Source organism: Pristiophorus japonicus, chromosome 1 (assembly GCF_044704955.1).
Source record: "Pristiophorus japonicus isolate sPriJap1 chromosome 1, sPriJap1.hap1, whole genome shotgun sequence".
In the NCBI taxonomy this organism is placed as follows: domain Eukaryota; kingdom Metazoa; phylum Chordata; class Chondrichthyes; family Pristiophoridae; genus Pristiophorus; species Pristiophorus japonicus.
The window spans coordinates 30,241,149-30,261,555 of NC_091977.1; the positions used below are offsets into that span (position 1 = coordinate 30,241,149).

Consider the following 20,407-nt stretch of genomic DNA (forward strand, 5'->3'; position numbering starts at 1 on the left):
GTAATGTCCTGTCCCCTCAGTACAGATTCACACGAGGCATGTAGTGAAGTCAAGGTCACTCTGGACCTGTACCTTTATTTCACAGCTCTGGAATGCTGCACTTGCCTGAGACCTGTCCTTATATACCTGTCTCTTGCAAGTGCACCCCTGGTGGAAAGGTATACTGGTGGTTACAGGTCATATCTTATTACAGTCATGTATAGCATGTTAGGATACAGTTATATATAATAATGTAAGATACATGACATCACCCTCCCCCAAGGTCTTATTGTCTTTATAGGTTCAGTCTTTCAGGTGGTCTACGCTCTCGCGTGGAATGTCTGAGTTGTGGTTCAGTTGTTTGCCTTGGTGTCTGTTTTTCTTTGGGTGTGGTTGCTGGTATCTCGCCTGGGCTATCTGTTTCGATTGGTGTGATTGTTGTTGACTCGCCTGGGCTGTCTGTTGGGATTGCCCTTTCTTCAGGTTGTTCCCTCTGTCTGTCCACCAGATGTGGTGCGAGTTCCACATTGTAGTCTGTCTTTGGTTCTGCAGTGTTGTTGGTAAATCTGCTTTTGACTTGGTCAACATGCCTCCGGCAGGTTTTGCCATTGTCCATTTGTACTACCAGTAGCATGTTTCCTTCCTTGCCCATTACTGTCCCTGCAAGCCATTTGGGACCCCTGCCATAGTTTAGTATAAACACTTTGTCCCCTATCTCATTCCATCTCCCCCTCGAATTTCTGTCATGGTATTCAGTCAGCTTACGGCACTTTGCCTCAGCGATTTTGTGCATGTCTGGGAGGATTAATGAGAGCCTTGTTTTTAAAGTCCTTTTCATCAACAGTTGCACGGGGGGGATCCCAGTCAGTTAGTGCGGACGAGATCTGTATGCCAGCAGCATGCCAGCTACCTGCAGCGTGGGACCTTGGATTTTAAGCATGCCTTATTTAATGATTTGCACTGCTCTCTCTGCCTGGCAGTTGGAGGCCGGCTTGAACGGTGCCGTCTTGACGTGATTTATGCCGTGGTCAATTATAATTCTTAGAATTCTGCGCTGGTGAAGCACGGACCATTGTCACTGACCAATATGTCAGGGATTCCGTGCGTTGCAAACATGGTTGCGAGGCTCTCCACAATGGTGGAGGTTGTGGTCGAGTTTAAAATGGTGCATTCGATCCACTTTGAAAATGCATCTACAACTACGAGGAACATTTTGCCCATGAATGGGCCCACATAGTCTACGTGCACTCGCGACCACGGTTTGGTCGTCCAGGGCCAGGGGCTCAGTGGAGCCTCCCTGGGGGCATTGCTGAGTTGGGCACAAATGGTGCACCTTCGGACGCAGAGCTCCAAGTCCGCGTCAAGACCAGGCCACCAGACGTGGGATCTGGCTATGGCCTTCATGAGAACGAACCCCCGGGTGCTCGCGGTGGAGCTCCCGGACAAATGCCTCTCTGCCTCGCAGAGGCATGACTACTCGGCTGCCCCACATCAGGCAGTCTGCTTGTAGTGATAGCTCATGCATGCGCCTGTGAAAGGGTTTTAATTCCTCGGGGCAGGCATCGCGAGCCTCTGCCCAGTCACAGGTTAGGACACATCTTTCTACTCAGGATCACGTGGGGTCACTGGCCGTCCAGGCTCTGATTTGGCGAGCCATCATGGGCGAAACTGTGGACTCAAAGGCATTGATTGCCATGAATATCTCACAGTCCTGTTCGTCAGACCCTTCCGTGGTCGCAAGGGGTAGCCTACTGAGCGCGTCGGCACAGTTGTCTGTGCTTGGTCTGTGCCTTATTGTGTAGTCGAAGGACGCCAGCATGAGTGCCCACCGTTGAATTCGCGGCGAGGCGTTGGTGTTTATTGCCTTGCTCTCAGATAGGAGGGACGTGAGGAGCTTGTGGTCGGTTTCTAACGCGAACTTGGCCCCGAAAAGGTATTGGTGCATCTTTTTGACACTGTACACGCACGCGAGCGCCTCCTTCTCTACCATTCCGTACCCGTGCTCCGCCCGCGAAAGTGACCTGGAGGCATAAGCTATGGGCTGTAATTTGCCCACACTATTGACATGTTGCAAATACGCACCTGGCCCCATACGCTGACGCATCGCATGTGAGAACTAGCTTTTTACCTGGGTCAAAGAAAGTCAAAACACTGTTGGAACACAGAAGGTTGCGTGCCTTATTGAAGGCGCGTTCCTGGGCGTCCCCCCAAAACCAATCGCACCCCTTCCTGAGTAGCACGTGGAGAGGCTCCAGCAGCGTGCTTAAGTTCTGCATAAAGTTCCCAAAGTAATTGAGTCGCCCGAGAAAGGCGCGCAGTTCTGAGACATTCCGGGGCCTGGGTGCCAGGCGAATTGCTTCTGTTTTGGACTCTGTTGGACGGATTCCATCAGCGGCAATCCTTCTGCCCAAAAATTCAAACTCGGGTGCGAGAAACAGGCACTTGGATTTCTTGACTCTTAGGCCTACCCAATCTAACCGCTTTAGTACTTCCTCCAAATTACGGAGATGGGAGTCGGTGTCCCTGCCCGTGATAAGTATGTTGTCTTGAAATACAACCGTCCCTGGGATGGACTTGAGCAGACTCTCCATGTTGCGCTGGAATATGGCAGCTGCCGACCTGATGCTGAATGGGCATCGATTGTACATGAAAAGGCCTCGATGTGTGTTGATGGTAGTGAGTAGCTTGGATTCCTCGGTCAATTCTTGCATCATATACGCAGATATGAGATCTAATTTTGAGAAAAATTTACCTCCAGCCAATGTGGCAAATAGGTCCTCCGCTCTGGGCAGTGGGTACTGGTCCTGTAGGAAGACTCTGTTTATAGTAGATTTGTAGTCCCCACAGATTCGTACGGATCCATCAGGCTTCATGACAGGGGCGATGGGACTTGCCCAGTCGCTAAATTCCACAGGTGATATAATGCCTTCCAGCAGAAGCCTGTCTAGTTCGTGTTCAATCTTTTCCCTCATCACATAGGGTACAGCTCTGGCCTTGTGATGGACCGGTCTAGCATCCTGTGTGATGTAGATTTTGACTTTGGCCCCTTTGAAAGTGCCCACACCTGGCTGAAAGAGATGCTCAAATCATTTATAACTGTTGAGCAGGAGGTCCGTTCCTCTCATGACATGGCATGGACATCATCCCATTTCCAGTTTAGTTTTGCCAGCCAGCTTCTTCCCAGCAGTGCTGGGGGGTCTCCGGGGACAATCCATCGGGGAAGTCGGTTCACTGTCCCTTTGTGTGTGACAGAGAGCATGGCGCTGCCGAGGACTGCTACGATTTCCTTGGCAGAGGTCCATAGTTTGGTGTCGACCCTTGTGAGTTTTGGTCTGTCTCTTTTATGCGGCCACAGTTGTTCAAATTGTTGAGCGCCCATGAGAGATTGACTCGCTTCCGTATCTAGCTCCATGTTGACAGATATCCCGTTGAGTAGGACCCTCATCATTATAGGAGGCATCCTGTTGTCGGAGAAGCAGCCATTGATCGTGTTGACCCGCTGTACATTGGTGTCGCGGGTACTAGTCCCCACCATCTTTTGTTCCGCTTTCCGACCCATCCGATTCGTATACCAGCCGAGCTGCCGTTTTTTTGCACATACCGGCCAAATGCCCTGTAAATTCACAATTTCTGCAAACAGCCTGCTGAAATCGACATCCCCTTGACAAGTGCCCACCCCCACACCTCCAGCACAGACCTGTTCCATTGTTCAACGTGTTCCCAAAAAATGAGCTGCGTCTGGCTGATCTCTCTTGAGCTTCTCTCAGTTTGTAGTTGATTGCTCGCATTGTGGGATGATGAGCTGTGAACGGCCGTTCCTGTGGCCCTTGATGGCTTCTGCCTGCTGTCGAGAGCCTGTTCTCCCGGTTTTGTCTGTGTGTGGGGGTAGCAGCTTGTTTCGTGCTGTGAACTTCTTGTTCCGATATTTCGTTAGTTGTCGTACCTGCATTGTAAATCAACCTCGTTTCTTCTTCCCCTACCAAGAATGTCTGTGCAACCAGTGCTGCTGCCTCTAAGGTCAGGGTCTATGTCTCTATGAGCTTTCGGAATATGCCTGTGTGGCCTAGTCCTTCAATGGAAAAGTCTCTCAGCATTTCTCTCCTCAGTTCATCGGAGAACTCACATAAACTCAGCCAACCTCCGAAGTTCCGCCACGAAGTTGGGTATGCTCTGGCCCACACAGCGTCTGTAGTTGTAGAACCTGTGTCTGGCCATGTGTAGACTGCTCGCTGGCTTCAGGTGGTCTCTTAACAGTGTGCTCAATTCTTCAAATGACTTGCTTGCTGGTTTCTCGGGTGCCAACAGATCCTTCATTAAAGCGTATGTTTTCGAGCCACAGCTGGTCAAGAGATGGGCTCATCTCTTGTCTGCCTTATCATCGCCTAACCAGTCTTTGGTTACAAAGCTTTTCTGGAGCCTTTCTATAAAGTCCTCCCAATTGTCTCCTGCATTGTACTTTTCATCTGATCCGTTGTTTGCTATTCTGTGGATTCTGTAATCCCGTAACTCGTCGCCACTGTAAAGTCCTGTCCCCTCAGTACAGATTCACACGAGGCATGTAGTGAAGTCAAGGTCACTCTGGACCTGCACCTTTATTTCACAGCTCTGGAATGCTGCACTTGCCTGAGACCTGTGCTTATATACCTGTCTCTTGCAAGTGCACCCCTGGTGGTAAGGTATGCTGGTGGTTACAGGTCATATCTTATTACGGTCATGTATAGCATGTTAGGATACAGTTATATATAATAATGTAAGATACATGACAATCCCGATCTTTGAACACTGTCTCAAGTCAATGTAGACTTTCTTCCATTTGATTGGGCCACTGAAAGCTTAACTCAGGCAAACACTCAACTCTGCAAGCGCCATGTCTATGCAGGTGCAACTGTTAATGCTTCTGTGATCTTGCCAACTAGAAAGCATGTTGTTGCCAACTTATGCTTAACTGTACCATCGAACCAGAGTGCCAATATAATCCTGCAAGCATTGTGCAATAAAACGATCCAATTACTTTCCAAGATGCATTTAAGTACGTGTTTCTCTGAAACTGTATAACAAATCTACAGCCTTGAAATGCTACCAAGCAATTGAAGCTGATATTGTGTCGTAGCTCCTAGTGGAATGCACATTCCTGACACTTAACAACATTCCTTAAGCTCAATTTTGTGCAATTACCACAAGTTTACTACCAGATAATTCAATGTCCATTAAATATTAAAAATTCTTCAAAAAAACTGCTGCAGCGCGAAATTAAAAAAACCCAGACGTTTCCAGGTTTGTTTCTTGGTCTGTGATGAGTGATTTGGTCTCAGCCGTGGATCCATGGTCCCGTGAGAGCACAAGATCGAGCCTGGCACTCCAGTGCAGTACTTCGGGAGTGCTGCACTGTCGGAGGTGCTACATTTTGGATGAGATGTTAAACCGAAGCCCCGTCTGCTCTCTCAAGTGTATGTAAAAGATCACACAGCAGTATTTCTAAGAAGAGCAGGTATCCCCGGTGTCCCTCAATCAATATCACAAAAAAAAACAGATGAGCTGGTCATTATCACACTGCTGTCTCCGGGAACTTGCTGTGCACAAATTGGCTGCTGTGTTTTCTACATTACTACAGTGACAACACTTCAAAAGTACGAGACCTGGGTGTCATGGAACATGAGTCATTGAAGGTTGGCATGCAGGTACAGCAGGCGGTTAAGAAAGCAAATGGCATGTTGGCCTTCATAGCGAGGGGATTTGAGTACAGGGGCAGGGAGGTGTTACTACAGTTGTACAGGGCCTTAGTGAGGCCACACCTGGAGTATTGTGTACAGTTTTGGTCACCTATCTTGAGGAAGGACATTCTTGCTATTGAGGGAGTGCAGCGAAGGTTCACCAGACTGATTCCCGGGATGGCGGGACTGACATATCAAGAAAGACTGGATCAACTGGGCTTATATTCACTGGAGTTCAGAAGAATGAGAGGGGATCTCATAGAAACGTTTATAATTCTGATGGGTTTAGACAGATTAGATGCAGGAAGAATGTTCCCAATGTTGGGGAAGTCCAGAACCAGGGGTCACAGTCTCAGGATAAGGGGAAGCCATTTAGGACTGAGATGAGGAGAAACTTCTTCACCCAGAGAGTGGTGAACCTGTGGAATTCTCTACCACAGAAAGTTGTTGAGGCCAATTCACTAAATATATTCAAAAGGAGTTAGATGTAGTCCTTACTACTCGGGGGATCAAGGGGTATGGCGAGAAAGCAGGAATGGGGTCCTGAAGTTGCATGTTCAGCCATGAACTTATTGAATGGTGGTGCAGGCTCGTCTGGGTTTTTTAAATTTCGCGCTGCAGAAGTTTTTTTGCACCTATTTTCTATGTTTCTTTGTTTCTATAAAGGCCCTTTGGACTACCTGACGTTGTAAAAAGTGCTATGTAAATTGAAGTATTTTTTTCCAGCGATGATTATATTGGTTTCAGTGGTCCTGAGTTGGGGAGTAGGGGTTTGGGTGGGGAGTGATTGATGGCCAGTGACCCCTGTTGGAAAGTGGCGGTGTGTGGACATTAGGTAAGGACAGGATCGGTTGTCGTGTCCCCGCAGAATGAATAACCTTCCGACGCACACACACGCCCTCTCTGCCGGGCACTTTCGGTGAGGTACTGATGTCCCTGGAGCCAGCAAGTTACCAGCAGGTAAGAAAAAGTAAATAGCCCTTTGGAGGAGAGTGAGTTAGACACTGTTCGCGACAGCAGACTCTTTCACTTCTGGGACCCGTGTCCTGATGTGGCCCAGACATATGGGATGAAAGCCTCCTCCTTCTGCTGGCTTTCAGGATCTATCATAGAATCATAGAATGGTTACAGCACAGAGGGGGGGCCATTTGGCCTGCCAAGCCTGTGCCGGAAAGTAATGTGAAATGAATAATACGAAGCTCCGAGTGGCCATGGGCCTACGGGGCAAAACCGGCCCATAATTAGCACTAATTGCTAATGTCACTTAGAGAGGCCGAAGGGTGGCTAAAGCATGAAATGGAAAAAAAAATCCCATTTAGTATAGTCGGTGGTGCTCCTCCAAGGTTGGTGTAATGTATGCACCTGTGAGTATGCTCACAGGTTTGTAGAGCTGTTGACGGAGCAGGCCCGTACAATAAGTTTTTAAGCCGGTTCACGGGCCCCCAGGCCGCCTGCAATTTCTGCGGTCTGGAGGAGTCCGTGTTCCATGTTTTTATTGAATGTACAAGGTTGCAGCCCCTGTTCCATTATTTAAAGGGGCTGCTCCTCAATTTCTGGCTGCACTTCAGTCCCACACTCCTGATCTTTGGGCACCCTGTGCGGAGGGGAGCGGGTAGGTCCGAAGGCCTCCTCGTAGGACTGCTCCTAGGCACGGCCAAGGGTGCCATCAGCCGGTCCAGGCAGCGGGCGGTCGAGGGGGTCGTTCAGCCCGACTGCCTGCCTCTCTTCCGCGCCTACATCCGGGCCAGGGTGTCCCTAGAGTTGGAGCACGCGGTGTCCACCGGTACGCTCGCGGCCTTCCGCGAGAGGTGGGCACCGGAGGGACTGGAGTGCATCATCACCCCCGGCAATCAAATTTTAATTTGATTTTATGTTTTAAAGTTTAATTTGTTTTAATTGCCGGGTTTTAGTGCCCCCTCCCCTTTTATAGGGGGCACTTGTAAATTATATGATTTTAATGCCCAAAAAAAAATAATTAAAAAAACCCACAAAAATAAACAAAAAAATAAAAAAAGAGAGGGCAGTTAAAAGTGTCAGGAGTGTCCCCCAGATCGGGGGGTACTCGATCTTATGTTTATTTTGTCCCCCAAAAGAGTTGTAGAGCTGTTGACGGAGCAGGCCCATGCAATAAATTTTTAAGCCGGTTCACGGACTCCCAGGCCGCCTGCAATTTCTGCGGTCTGGAGGAGTCCGTGTTCCATGTTTTTACTGAGTGCACGAGGTTGCAGCCCCTGTTTTATTATCTGAAGAGGCTGCTCCTGAAATTCTGGCTGCACTTCAGTCCCACACTCCTGATCTTTGGGCACCCTGTGCGGAGGGGAGCGGGTAGGTCCGAAGGCCTCCTCATAGGACTGCTCCTGGGCACGGCCAAGGGTGCCATCAGCCGGACCAGGCAGCGGGCGGTCGAGGGGGTCGTTCAGCCTGACTGCCTGCCTCTCTTCCGCGCCTACATCTGGGCCAGGGTGTCCTTGGAGATAGAGCATGCGGTGTCCACCGGTACGCTCGCGGCCTTCCGCGAGAGGTGGGCGCCGGAGGGACTGGAGTGCATCATCACCCCCGGCAACCAAATTTTAATTTGATTTTATATGTTTTAAAGTTTAATTTGTTTACTGTACCAGGTTTTAGTGTTCCCCTCCCCTTTTAGCCAGGGGGCACTTGTATAATTTATGGTTTTAGTGTCCAAAAAAACAAAAAAAAAAAAAAAAGGGCAATTGAAAACTGTTTGGAGTGTCTGTTCCCCCCCCACCCTTTAATCAGGGGGCACTTGATTTAATGTTTATTTTTGTTCTCAACAAAAGTGTTGTACAGCTGTTGATGCAGCAGTCCCATGCAATAAATTTTTAAGTCGGTTCATGAGCTGCCAGGCCACCTGTAATTTCTGCGGTCTAGAGGAGTCCGTGTTCCATGTGTATGTTCAATGTGTGAGGTTGCAGCCCCTCTTCTAATATCTGAAGGGACTGTTCCTCAAATTCTGGTTGCACTTCAGTACCACACTCCTGATCTTTGGGCACCCTTTGCAGAGGGGAGCAGGCAGGTCGGAAGGCCACCTCGTAGGACTGCTCCTGGGCACACGGCCAAGAGGGCCATCACCCGATCCAGGCAGCAGGCGGTCGAGGGGGTCGTTCAGCCCGACTATCTGCCTCTCTTCCACAGTTACATCCGAGCCAGGGTGTCCCTGGCGATGGAGAATGCAGTGTCCACCGGTACGCTCGCGGCCTTCCGCGAGAGGTGGGCGCTGGAGGGACTGGAGAGCATCGTCACCCCCGGCAACCAAATTTTAATTTGAACCACATCTAAAGTTTAATTTGTTTATGTTTGTCAGTTTTAGTGACTCCCCCTTTTAGCCAGGGGCATTTGTATAATTTGTGTTTTTGGTGCCCTCAAAAACAAAGGGGCACTTGAAAAGTTCTTGGAATGCGACCCCCCCTTTAATCAGGGGGCACTTGATTGTTGCTACAGAAAATAGTTGTAGAGCTGTTGAGTTGGGAGTGGCTTAGCCAGTCACGTGATGTTCACAAGACTCAATAAAACCCCAGCTGAGCTCGGAGGATCCACGATGAGGCAGGTGGTTGTGAGCCTGGTGGGATGAACTGGTAATGTGTAGTGTGATTGTTAAACCTTTTCTAATAAACCAACTAGTTCTTAATATCAATGTGTTACTATGAATTCTTAAGCAAAGAAGCCATGAAGCAAATACATTTCAGTTGAGGCTGGGCACATTGCTGGGGCAGAGATGGTACACTCAGTTTTCCCTGTGCTGTACCTGAACTGGGAATGTCAGGGTTCTGGGTTCCTGAAACGGGAAGTGTTTCCAATATTAACATCCTTTATGTTGACAAAAAATAAACATAAATTAAATAAAATAAATGCATCTGATCGAATGGTTTTACTCCGCTGAATTCAAAAGAAAGATTAAACAGAGATTTGACCCGGTGTGATAATAGAAAAAATAAAAGAGTTCAGCAGAAAAAAAAAGATAATTTTTTGGGGGAAGAGGACAACAAGACAGCGAGAGAATCAACAGGAGGGCTTATGCATCACACATTGAAGTGTGCATAGACATCAATAGCGAATTCACATCGAATCGAACATCTAATTCAACGACAACAGAAAATGCTGGAAATGCTCAGCAGGTCAGGCAGCATTTGTGGAGAGAGAAACAGAGTTAAAGCTTCAGGTTTCTGGTGGAGGTGGAGGAACAGCACCTTATCTTTTGATTAGGCAATTTAAAACCTTCCAGATTCAGCTGTAATTTCAATAATTTCAGACTATAACCTTCGCTTCCATATTTCGGAAGCGGGGATGCTCCTGGTTCTGCTGTTGCCATTTACACCTCCTCTAGATGCACCTTTTCTTTCTTTACTTGTTCTGTTTCCATCCCATTCTGCCTTCCACTATCATCCCTTTTGTCATTTAATCACTCCTGCCTTCCACCCTATCACAGACCTTCCCCTTTGTTCTTTCCTCCCCTCCCTCCTTTCCCTGCCTGTGCACTTGCTTAAAACCTGTTACGTCTCTAACCTTTTTCCAGTTCTGATGAAGGATGAGCTACCCGAAGCTTTAACTCTGTTTCTCTCTCCACAGATGCTGCCTGACCTGCTGAGTGTTTCCAGCATTTTAGGTTTCTATTTTAGATTTCCAGCATCTTCAGTCTTTTGCTTTTTGATTTAATTTAACTTGTCTTTTTTACACTTTAAATTTTGGTAAAAGATACGCTGGAATAAATCTGTAACATGTAATTTATGCTAATATACAACAACAGTAACAACTTGCCATTTATGTAGCACCGTTAATGTAGTAAAGGTGCTTCACAGGAGCATTATCAAACAAAATTTGATGCAAGCCACATAAGGAGCTATTATGTCAATGACTAAAAGCTTGGCCAAAGAGGTAGGCTTTCAGGAGCATCTTAAAGGAGGAGAGAGAGGTGGAGAGGTATAGAGAGGGAGTTCTAAAGCTTAGGGCTCAGGCAGCTGAAGACACGGCCACCAATGGTGGAGCAATTAAAATCGGGAATAAAACCAGCAGAGCTCTACTGTTCCTGGCGCCCGAGGGTGAGAAATGTATAAACATCTGCCGCCAATGTTGACATCCAGAACTGACGGCTGGGAGAAGTATCATTATATTCATATTTCTGTGCACTCTCCAAGCTCCTCGGGGGCTTATCCCTGACAAGCTGTTCATCGTCTGGAAAAGAAAGGCTACAGGGCCACGTAGCAGAAAAAGGTGAAGGTCTTGTGCAAATAAAAATAAAAAATGCCAATCAAAGAGCTTTTCCACAACCTTACCTGGAGCAACCCTGATAGTGCAGCACTAAACTTGCTGACAGAAACCTCACTCAGGGTACAAAGAGAACGTTCTGAAACACATTATTTTCTCCAGACATTTTTGCATGCCTGCATGATTTTGAATGTAAATGTTTGCGCTCCTCTGAAATGTAATAGGCATTATATTTTTTAAAGTATGGTTACTTTTTAACTTTTCTTCCGTGTCAGCTGTGGCTCAGTAGGTAGCACTCTCGACTCTGTGTCGGAAGGTTGTGGGTTCAAGTACCACTTGAGCACATTAATCTAGACTGACACTCCCAGTGCAGTGCTGTGGGAGTGCTGCACTGTTGGAGGTGCTGTCTTTCAGTTCAGATGTTAAACCAAGGCCCCGGTTTCACTGGGATGTAAAAGATCACATAGCATTATTTTGAAAAAGAGCAGGGGAGTGTCCTGGCCAATATTTATCCCTCAATCAACATAACCAAAAACAGATTATCTGCTCATTATCACATTGCTGTTGTGGGAGCTTGCTGTGCGCAAGTTGGCTTCCAAGTTTCCCACAATACAACAGTGACTACACTCCAAAAGTACATCATTGGCTGTAAAGCACTGTAAGACATCCGGTGGTCATGAAAGGCACTACATAACCGCGAGTTTTCTTTCTTTATTTATAGCATCTTAGTCCTGATTTTATGAAGTGAGCAAAATTGGAGCATGATTAGCCATTGGAAAGGAGGAGCAGCCTTTGCTGATATTTTTGTAAAGCTAGCTGCTCTTTTCTATTTTAGTAGGCTCCTCGGCCAGGGAGGCAAACATTGCACTCGTGCAATGGCACACACAAATTAACATCTTACCTCTGTTAGAAAGAAATCCACCTTGAAACTCTCGTTACACATCTACCCTTTTCTCTTTCCATAGGGTCTTCTGAAGGCGAGGTGATGGTAACCAATGGTCGTCTGGAGCCAGGCACTTCGCAGCGAGTCATGACACACACTCCACAAGCATCGTCACAGATCCGAGCATACTGGGTATTTAGCTAGTCTGGTTGAGGAGTGAGCAGTCATCACAAGTCAAGAAATGTAAGTGAAGCAAGCAGATGAGGAACAGTAAGGTGCTGTCCAGGGGCACAAGAGAATAGTGCTCTATTGGACCTGTCTTCAGAAGAGAGATGATTGACGAGTCTTCATGACATTTTTTGAGGCTGAGCTGAAAACCCCGCAAGGGTTATCGAGAATGTACACCTCCAATCTATCTGCAAAGGAAACAAGAAAGAACTTGTATTTATATAATGCCTTTCATGACCTCAGGACGTCCCAAAGTGCTTCACACCCAATGTAACACTTTTTTTAAAGAGTAGTCAACTGTTGTAATGTAGCAATCTGTGAAGAATTTTCCCAAATGTAGTTCACAGATGCGCATCTTCTCAACCATCTGGAAGTCATGATCAAAGTGTACAATGCTCTGTTGAGACTACACCTTGAATATTATGTCCAAATCTGGTTGCTGAGATGCAGGAGAGACATGCCAGTGATGTAGGCAGTGCAAAGAAGACCGACCAGGCTGATCTCTGGTGTCCGTTGCTGAGTTTTGAGAGAAGTCCACAGAGACTTGGGCTTGTAGCCACAGAGGTGATCCTGTAGAGCTCTATGAGACAATCAGTGATACAGAGAGGTTAGACCGAAATATTACTTTCAATTAATCTGGCGCAGACATGATGGGTCGAAAGGCCTTTCTGCGCCGCAAATTTCTGTGATTCCATGATTAATCTATGGGAGTAGGGCAAGAAGACACAAATTCAGAGTAGTAAAACCTCTTTAGGACTGAATTCAGGAGATTTATTATCATGCAGCAAATGATCAACACTTGACGTTTTCATCCATTGTGATCACCAATAATCCATCTCTAACTTGTAGTCTCAATTGGAGCTTGTTAACCTCTACTTTCTAGTTTACATTGCTTTCATTTCTGAACATGAATAATGGACTATTAATTGATGATCTGTATGAAATAAAATTAATACAATATTTATGTCTACTCACCTGTCAATCTACCAACTGAATGATCGTATGCCCAGATCCGGAAAATATTGCTTTTTCAAACTGAAACCCCGTCTGTGAAATGCAGTGCCAAAAAACTCCTGTAAGTGAGCCTGAGGTCTCTATATCCTCAGTCTCTGAGAAAGAAACTGTATGTGAGAATTCTCCTTACAACAAACTCCAAAGCAATCATAGGCAACCTACTGTTTGCTACTATTCGCTGCCTTGGTGGCTAAATGTGCCTATACTGGTACTTCTGGTGTATCGGTGGGTAGCACACTTGCTTCTGACTCAGAGATGGTGGGCTCATAGTCCCACACAAGAGACTTAAGCATCAAAGATCCAGGCTGACACTCCAGTGCAGTGCTGAGGGAGGTGCCGTCTTTCAGATGAGGCAGTAAACCATCTGCCCTCACAGATGGACGTAAAAGATCCCACGGCACTATTTCGAAGAAGAGCAGGGGAGTTATCCCCGGTGTCCTGGATAATATTTATCTCTCAATCAGCATCATTAAAAAATAGATTTTCTGGTCATTATCACATTGCTGTTTGTGGGCATTTGTGTGTAAATTGGCTGTCGTATTTCCTAAATTACAACAGTGACTGCATTTCAAAACTACTTCATTGTCTGTAAAGTGCTAGGGATGTCCTGATGTTGTTAAAGGCACTATATAAATATAAGACTTTTTCTTCTAGGTGCAAACTGAGGGCCAGTATCCGAAGATGTGATTGGCTGCTCCTGTGCTATAAGTAGCTCATGGAATGGAGGTGGCCCTCCAATCAGACTTCATACAGATCGTCAAATACTTAAAGATGAGCAAAACTATTTGGCCTATCTTAAAACACCATAATAATAGAATCAGAGAATCATAAAAATTCACAGCACAGTTTGGTCTATCGTGTCCGCGCCGGCCAACCAAGAGTTATCCAGCTTAATACCACTTTCCAGCTCTTGATCCATAGCCCTGTAGGTTACAGCACTTTAAGTGCACATCCAAGTATTTTTTAAATATGATGAGGCTTTCTGCCTCTACCACCCTTTCAGGCAGTGAGTTTCAGACCCCCACCACCCTCAGGGTGAAGGAATTTCTCCTCATATCTACTCTAAACATCCCCCCAATTACTTTAACTCTATGTCCTCTGGTTGTTGAGCCCTCTGCCAAGGGAAACAGGTCCTTCCTATCCACTCTATCCAGCCGTCTCATAATTTGAAGCACCTCAATCAGGTCTCTCCTCAGCCTCCTCTGTTCCAAAGAAAACAGACCTAGCATCTCCAATCTTTCCTCATAGCCAAAATTCTCCAGTCCAGGCAACATTCTTGTAAATCTCCACTGCAACCTTTCCAGTGCAATCACATTGTTCCTGTATTGTGGTGACCAGAACTGCACACAGTATTCCAGCTGCGGCCTAACCAGTGTTTTATAAAGTTGAAGCATAATGTCCTCGCTCTTATATTCCATGTCGCGACTAATAAAGGCAAGTATTCCGTATGCCTTCTTAACGACCTTATCTACCTGGCCTGCCACCTTCAGGGATCTGTGGACCTGCACTCCAAGATCCCTATGTTCCTCTACACTTTTCAGTGTTCTACCATTTAATGTGTATTCCCTTGCCTTGTTAGAACTCCCCAAATGCATTACCTCACACTTCTTCGGTTTGAATTCCATTTGCCATTGTTCCGCCCACCTGACAAGTACATTGATAGCTTCCTGCAGTCTGCAGCTTTCTTCTTCATTAGTGGGGTGAGGTAGGGATCAGTGCTGGGACCCCACCTATTTACAATCTATATTAACGATTTAGAAGAAAGGACTGAGTGCAACGCAGCCAGGTTTGCTGACGATACAAAGATGGGAGGAAAAACAATGTGAGGACACAAAAAATCTGCAAATGGGCATAGACAGGCTAAGTGAGTGGGCAAAAATTTGGCCGATGGAGTACGATGTTGACAAGTGTGAAGTCATGCACTTTGGCAGAAAAAAAATCAAAGAGCAAGTTATTATTTAAATGGAGAAAAATTGCAAAGTACTGCAGAACAGCTGGACCTGGGGGTACTTGTGTATGAAACACAAATGTTAGTATGCAGACACAGCAAGTGATCAGGAAGGCCAATGGAATCTTGGCCTTTATTGCAAAGGGGATGGAGTATAAAAGCAGGGAAGTTTTGCTATAGTTATACAGGGTATTGGTGAGGCCATACCTAGAATACTGTGTACAGTTTTGGTTTCCATATTTATGAAAGGATATACTTGCTTTGGAGGCAGTTCAGAGAAGATTCACTTGGTTGATTCCGGAGATGAGGGGGTTGACTTATGAAGAAAGTGTGAGGAGGTTGGGCCTCTACTCATTGGAATTCAGAAGAATGAGAGGTGATCTTATCAAACTGAATAAGATTATGAGGGGGCTTGACAAGGTGAATGCAGAGAGGATCTTTCCACTGAAGGGGGAGACTAGAACTAGGGGGCATAATATTAGAATAAGGGGCCGCCCATTTAAAACAGATGAGGAGGAATTTCTTCTCTGAGGGTTGTAAATCTGTGGAATTCTTTGCCTCAGAGAGCTGTGGAAGCTGGGATATTGAATAAATTTAAGACAGAAATAGACAGTTTCTTAACCGATAAGGGATTAAGGGGTTATGGGGAGCAGGAAGGAAAGTGGACCTGAGTCCATGATCGGATCAGCCATGATCGTATTAAATGGTGGAGCAGGTTGGAGGGGCCATATGGACTATTCCTGTTCCTATTTCTTATGTTCTTATGTTCTTATTATCAACTACACAGCCTATTTTAGTGTCATCTGCAAACTTCTTAATCATACCCCCAACAGTCAAGTCCAAGTCATTGATATATACCACAAAAAGCAGACCTAGCACTGAGCTCTGGATACAGCCACACAAACACCCATCAACCATTACCCTTTGCTACCTGCCTCTGAGCCAATTTTGAATCCAACTTGCCACTTTGCCCTGGATCCAATGGGCTCTTATTTTCATGACCCATCTGCCATGTAGGACCTTATCAAAAACTTTGCTAAAATCCATATACACTACATAAGCACTGCCATTATCGACCCGCCTGCTTACCTCTTCGAAAAATTAAAACAAATTAGTCAGACATGAACTTCCCTTAACAAAACCATGCTGACTGTCCTTGATTAATCCATGTTTTTCCAAATAAAGATTTATCCTGTCACTCAGGATATTTTCCAATAATTTTCCCACCACTGAAGTTAGGCTGACTGGCCTGTAATTACTCAGTCTATCCCTTTCTCCCTTTTTAAATAAAGGTGCAACATTAGCAGTCCTTCAGTCCTCTGGCACCTGCAGCCAGAGAGGATTGAAAAATGATGGTCAAAGCCTCTGCTACTTCCTCTTTTGCTTCTCTTAACAGCCTGGGATACATTTCATCTGGGCCTGGGGGTTTATCCACATTCAAAGTTGCTAAGCCCCTTAATACTCCCTCTTTCACTATATTTATCTCGCTTAATATTTCACACTCCTCTTCCCTCATTGCAAAGTCTGCATCGTCTCTCTCTTTTGTGAAAACAATTGCAAAGTATTCATTAAGAATTATACCCACATCTTCTGCCTCCACACACAGATTCCCTTTGTGATCTCGAGCAGGCCACACTATTTCTCTAGTTATCCTCTTGCTCTTAATAATCCTCTATTGCTGCATCCAGTTGTTTCTTAATGGTTCCATGTTACTACCTCCATTCAGCTGTCCAAAAGTCTACTTCCAAGGATTGGATTTTTGGTTCTGCTTATTTCGGGGCGGTAATGGCGGCAGGGCAGTAAAGTTTGCGCCTAGGAACAGTTTGCGTCTCAGTCAGCAAAATTCAGCAGCTGGGTCCTGAGTGTGGGGGGAAGCACTAAGGGAAACGTTGCACACCTCTCTCAGAGCGCTCGGTCGGTTGAGCAAGTGAAAATTCCGAGCTAAACATGTGGCCTCAGAGAGCACTAAGAGAGGCCTGCGGGAAAAAAACTGATCACAAATACCAAAAACATTCCCAATAAGTAACTCATGCCACAGCACCATAAATTGCAATAAAAATAAAATAAAAAACAATCACGCTTACCTGAGGTCGACATTTCTTACCTCAGTGCAGCCGTCACAGCTCGGACCGCCTACCTTCACAGGCGTTCCCTGCAGGGCGCTCTATGGAGCGCTACGGATTGGGCGGGAGCCAAAAATCAAGCCGTTGTCGCAACCATGAGCGTTGCGCACTGGCTCGTCTCTTCCGGGCGGTATTACACTGCTCCCTGTCGAAACCGGCACCGAAAATCCCGGCAGTGGAAGCTGGCCGCCCGCCCGGAAGAGCTTACCACCACCATTGCTGCCCCTCCGGGGCGAAAAGAGAGGCGGCAACAAGGTGAAAATCCAGCCCTTCAAAGGGCTAGATTTTCATTCAGCTTGCGTCTCTATTAGCATCCCAGAGGGAGATTTGGTGCCGGTTTTATGGGGGCGCTGAGCAGTACTGCCTGGGAGTGTCGAGCCGGTGTGCAACGCCCCCGTTATCATCCCTGTTATATATGTAAATTTGTATATACATTGTACAGCCACCAGAGGGCTCACCCCCTGAAGTCCCAAGGTATCCCATAATCCCTTGGGAGCATAGGTACTTAAAGAGCCCTCATAGGCTGGAGAGGTGCTCTGGAGACCTGCAATAAAAGACGACAGTCACACTCCACTTTGAGTTCACAGCGTCCAGCCAGATTATTTATTCATACATAACAACTGGCGACGAGATACAAATGAGAAACCCAATGATTCAGAGAACAGTGGGCATCCTGGAGAAATTTTCGGGGCAGATGATTGGGAAACCTTCATGGAGAGAATCGACCAATACTTTGTGGCCAACGAGCTCGAAGGGGAAGCGAATGCTGCCAAATGAAGGGTGTTTCTAATCACCGTCTGCAGGGCACCAATGTACGGCCTCAGATAAACCTGCTTGCTCCAGAGAAACCCACAGAGAAATTGTACGATGATTTGTGCACACTGGTCCAGGACCATCTGAACCCGAAGGAAAGTGTTCTGATGGCAAGGTACCGGATCTACACCTACAAAAGGTCTGAAGGCCAGGAAGTGGCGAATTATGTCACCGAGCTAAGATGCTGGAACTGGGACGACGTCCGAGCGCTCTCGTCCGCTGACGACACTTTGTGTGCCCAGGTCTTAAACAAGTTCCCTTCGCTGTTCGAACTAGGCGTCGGGAAGTTCCAAGGAGCAAAAGTGCAGATCCACCTAATTCCGGGGGCGCAACCCATCCATCACAAGGCGAGAGCAGTATCATACGTGATGAGAGAAAGGGTAGAGATCTAGCTGGGCCGGCTGCAAAGAGAGGGCATCATTTCGCCGATCGAATTCAATGAGTGGGCTAGTCCGATCGTTCCTGTCCTCAAGGTAGACGGCACCTTCAGAATCTGTGGTGATTACAAAGTAACTATCAATTGTTTCTTCCTGCAGGACCAATACCCACTACCAATACCCACTATGCTGGCAGGAGGAAAGACATTCACGAAACTGGACTTGACCTCGGCCTACATGACACAGGAGCTGGAGGAATCATCAAAGGCCCTCACTTGCATCAACACGCACAAAGGTCTCTTCATTTATAACAGATGCCCGTTTGGAATTCGATCAGCTGCAGCAATATTCCAGAGAAACATGGAAGGCTTACTGAAGTCAGTCCCGCGCACCGTGGTCTTCCAGGATGACATTTTGGTCACAGGTCGGGACACAAGCAAGCATCTGCAGAACCTGGAGGAGGTTCTCAGTCAACTCAACCGAGTGGGGCTCAGGTTAAAATGCTCGAAGTGCGTTTTCCTGGCACCTGAAGTGGAGTTCCTGGGGAGAAGAATTGCGGCGGATGGCATCAGGCCCACCGATTCGAAGATGGAGGCAATCGAGAACGCACTGAGGACACAGAAAATGAAGGAGCTGTGGTCGTTTCTAGGACTCCTAAACTACTTTGGTAACTTCTTACCAGGTCCCAGCACACTGTTAGAACCACTGCATGTCTTACTGTGTAAAGGAGACGAATGGGTTTGGGGCAAAAGCAAAGACAATGCCTTTGTAAAAACTAGAAAATTGTTCTGCTCAAGAAAATTGCTTGTGTTGTACGATCCATGTAAGCGTTTGGTACTAGCATGTGATGCGTCGTCATATGTCGTCGGGTGTGTATTGCAACAAGCTAATAATTTTAGGAAATTGCAACCGGTTGCTTATGCATCCAGGAGTCTGTCTAAGGCTGAGAGAGCCTACAGCATGGTTGAAAAAGAAGCATTAGCGTGTGTTTATGGGGTAAAGAAAATGCCTCAATATCTGTTTGGGCTAAAATTTGAATTGGAAACTGACCATAAGCCACTGATGTCCCTGTTTTCCGAGAATAAGGGGATAAATACTAATGCATTGCCCGCATCCAGAGATGGGCACTCACATTGTCCGCATACAACTATGCCATCCGCCACAGAAAACTGTGCCGATGCTCTCAGTAGGCTGCCATTGTCCACCACGGGGGTGGAAATGGCGCAGCCCGCAGATTTAGTCATGGTTATGGAAGCATTTGAGAGTGAGCAATCACCCGGCACAGCCCGACAGATTAGAACCTGTATGAGTCAGGACCCCTTACTGTGCCTAGTTAAAAACTGTGTGCTTCACGGGAGCTGGTCCAGTGTCCCAGTGGAAATGCAGGAAGAGATAAAGCCGTTCCAGCGGTGCAAAGATGAAATGTCAATACAGGCAGCCTGCCTTCTTTGGGGAAATTGGATAGTGGTTCCCAAGAAGGGCAGAGACATCTTCATCAGTGACCTTCACAGTACCCACCCAGGCATCATAATGATGAAAGCGATAGCCAGGTCCCACATGTGGTGGCCCGATATCGCTGCAGACTTAGAGTCCTGCATGCACAGATGTAACACATGCTCGCAGTTAAGCAATGCCCCCAGGGAGGCGCCACTAAGTTTATGGTCTTGACCCTCCAAACCATGGTCTAGGGTCCATGTCGACTAAGCAGGCCTGTTCTTGGGTAAAATGTTCCTTGTAGTTGTAGATGCGTACTCCAAATGGATTGAATGTGAGATAATGTTGGCAAGCACGTCTGCTGCCACCACTGAAAGCCTGCGGGCCATGTTTGCCACGCACGGACTACCCGATGTCCTTGTGAGCAATAATGGGCCATGTTTTACCAGTGCCAAGCTCAAAGAATTCATGACCCGCAACAGGATCAAATATGTCACATCTGCCCCATTCAAACCAGCATCCAATGGTCAGGCAGAGAGAGCAGTGCAAACTATCAAGCAGGGCTTGAAGAGGGTAACTGAAGGCTCACTGCAGACTCGCCTATCCCGAGTCCTGTTTAGTTACTGCACGAGACCCCACTCGCTCACTGGGATTCCACCTGCTGAACTGCTCATGGA

The 20,407-nt window shown here is 46.8% G+C and overlaps 1 long non-coding RNA gene across 1 annotated transcript in view; it reads left to right on the plus strand.

Annotated features, from left to right (window-relative positions):
- LOC139277968 (uncharacterized) overlaps window positions 1-20,407 on the plus strand; it is a 204,118-nt gene that overhangs the window by 104,597 nt on the left and 79,114 nt on the right. The window contains exon 2 of the long non-coding RNA XR_011596199.1: window positions 11,876-12,036. This is a non-coding gene — a long non-coding RNA (uncharacterized lncRNA). The remainder of the gene's footprint in view (window positions 1-11,875; window positions 12,037-20,407) is intronic.